Source organism: Cherax quadricarinatus, chromosome 61 (assembly GCF_038502225.1).
Source record: "Cherax quadricarinatus isolate ZL_2023a chromosome 61, ASM3850222v1, whole genome shotgun sequence".
NCBI classification, from domain to species: domain Eukaryota; kingdom Metazoa; phylum Arthropoda; class Malacostraca; order Decapoda; family Parastacidae; genus Cherax; species Cherax quadricarinatus.
Window position 1 is genome coordinate 7,229,958 of NC_091352.1, and position 3,517 is coordinate 7,233,474.

Genomic DNA, 3,517 nt, shown 5'->3' on the forward strand with positions numbered 1-3,517 from the left:
TCACTAGCAACACCTGCACAGGGAAACATATTAGTCAAGACACTTGCTTTCTCTGTTTTAGATAAAAGAATACAAGTGCAGCTAATGTGATATTTTACTGTGTCAACCTAACAGCTTGATAAAGCTCCTGGAGAGCGAAACGTTGCCACAATAGAATGCCACATTAGTTGCACTTGTGTCCTTTTACCTTACACAATCGTCAGTAATTCTACCAACATTATTGCTTTCTTTGTGTTTTGAAATACATTAAAAAATACATGTATTTTGGTCGCTGCGCGATCCGAGAAATATATCCCCTATATCTCATAAAACCAGCCCTCTCGAATCCTGGAAAAATTGTCACAGGAAAATAGCCACAGAAGAAAAGTCACAGGAGAAAAAGTAACAATACAAACCTAACGTAACAGAGAACACTGTAATGTTGGATATTATGTAAGATGTCAATCTCTACATATTATGTTTTGTCAATAAATAACTGCCTTAAATGTTTTTGTTTCATTGTCTTACTTTGCTTAAGAAATTGAATAAAACGTGATTTTTTTACGTGTTCTGCCATCATATATAAATTGTCTTGTCAATGTGTACAAGTTGGTAGGTGTAAGGTTTGTCAGGAATGGCCAGAGCTTGTTACCACCTACAGCTGACAAGACTGCCATTCCGACGAGCCCTCCCTAGGGCGGGGATGATGGTAGACCAGAGGCTTAGCTTCTCCCAACGAGCCCCGTGAGGGCGGGGATTGGGGCTAGGCCTGGAGACAGTTGGTCCCAGAAGATGAGGAGGTACTTGTACCTCCTCCCATGGCAGACATAGCCACATAGGTCTCAGCCACTACTAAAAGACAGGGAGCCAGGGCCAGGTCACCATCTGGAAAAGACCCGGGCAGGGAGAGTACCGGCGAATCAAGAAGTTTGTAAGGAAACAGGATAAGTGTTTCCTGACGCGAGTCTAAGTCATAGGATGACCCACAGCTGGAACTTTTCGTCATCTGATCGAGGCCTTCCACTGGCTTACCCCTCCACCCCATTCAAAATTAAGATTACAATCATTTAAGTGAGACAAACGTGTACAGTCATGTTCTGTCAGTTAATAACTGATTTAAAATATTTTTTTATTTTATTACTTTAACTCTTTAGGGTATTTAAATAAAATGTGACCTTTTTTTCCTGACCAAAATTGTGGCTTATTTAATGTAACATTTTCCCCAGACCCCCCCCCTCAATATCAATGCACATGAAAGGAACAGTGCAGGGTGGTCACAAAATTCCCCTTCAACAAAATATAAATATATGTATATTTTTGTGCATGTTTATGCGTATTAATTTCATGTACATATGGAAATATATATATACATATATATATATATATATATATATATATATATATATATATATATATATATATATATATATATATATATATATATATATATATATATATATATATATATATATATATATATATATATATATATATATATGTGTGTGTGTGTGTGTGTGTGTGTGTGTGTGTGTGTGTGTGTGTGTGTGTGTGTGTGTGTGTGTGTTTGTGTGTGTGTGTACTTTCACACGTCTCCGTGCGTCATCAGTAGCTATGCAATGTTGCAAGCGTAGCAACAGGAAAAACGAGGGAAAGTTTTCTTAGAGTAAGGTAGCGTGGTGACATCACCATATTTGCCATTTTCCACTTATCTAACACTATGCCAGTTTGTAGAGATATGTCGAAAAAACTATCCAAAGGGTCGCTAAATTCCTCCTTACATTCTTTTAAAACCCCTGCAAACAGTTCATCAGGGCATATATATATATATATATATATATATATATATATATATATATATATATATATATATATATATATATATATATATATATATATATATATATATATATATATATATATATATATATATATATATATATATCGTGCCGAATATGTAAAACTGGTCAATTAGCAAGAACTCATTTAAAATTAAGTCCTTTCTAAAAATTTTCTCTTATACGTTTAAAGATATATTTTTTTCATTAATGTTGATGTAAAAATTTATAATTTTGCACCAAAAGGAACTTAGAAAACTTACCTAACCTTATTATAACAAGCGCAATTTATTTTAGCCTAACCCAGCTAAATATATTTTAGATTTGTTTACAATAATTTAATACTAAACAAACACAGTGAATATATGTTTTTTTCGTTAGGTTCAGAATGATTTTGGCGAAATTATTGCATACACAAATTTTCTCTTGTCCTATATGGCGAGAAGAGCGTTGCTATTTAAGCCAAGATAAGATAAGATTTCGTTCGGATTTTTAACCCCGGAGGGTTAGCCACCCAGGATAACCCAAGAAAGTCAGTGCGTCATCGAGGACTATCTAACTTATTTCCATTGGGGTCCTCAATCTTGTCCCCCAGGATGCGACCCACACCAGTCGACTAACACCCAGGTACCTATTTGCTGCTAGGCGAACAGGACAGGTGTAAGGAAACGTGTCGGAATGTTTCCACCCGCCGGGAATCGAACTCGGGCCCTCCGTGTGTGAAGCAAGAGCTTTAGCCACCAGGCCACCGGGCCACCACCAGTGCCTATTCAGCACGACATATATACATATATTTGACATACTAGTTAGTCACATAGACAAAAGGCAAGAAGTGTTAAGTTTGATACAAATGCGAGGAAATATTTCATTGATGTTAGATTAGTAAACAAGTGAAGTGAGGTGTCAAGTGGTGGAAACAAACTCAAGGCAAAATTTCAAGAGTAGGTGTAATAGGCCTAAGTGGCCAGAAACAAGCATTTACCAGCAAATTTTCTGATAGTAAGAGGATTGGCCAGAATTTGATTTTCGATCCCCGTCAAAAAAAAAAAAAAACCTCGTTGATACAACTTGGTGAGTATAACTAGTTGAGTACAAATGGTTGATAAGTAAGACACATGTGCAAGTTAGGTATCTTTATTCCGAAACGTTTCGCCTACACAGTAGGCGTCTTCAGTCGAATGCAGAGGAGGCAACAGAAGCTTTAGAGATGTAAAGACGATGTAATCACTCCATCACCTTTTAAACGTAGTGTTAAGATGGTCACCGACCATATTAAAACTCCGTCTTCAAGGGTGATGGATTGATTACGTCGCCTCTACATCTCTACTGTACTCACAGCTAGTTGAGTACAACTTGGTGAGTACACAACACACAAGGCCCAGTCACCTGACACTCGGTTGAAAATCACCCAGGTGAACCAAAAAAAAAAAAAAGCCTATTAGCTATTATATCATATAACAAATTATCATTCGCATAATTGTAGTAATAGGAATGATAATTTACGAGATTATTATGCAAATTTTCTAGTAAATGTAGCAAGAGGTGAGCAGGCAACCTCCTTTCTCCTGCTGGTCTGCTTGCAAGTGCTTCTCTCCGGAGGGATGCCTCCATGCTGCTGAGTGTGGGGGGAGGGGGGTCATGATCAAAGGAACTGGAACTGTCCTCTCCCTTAACGTGAGAACAGTAGAAATTAAGAACACTGT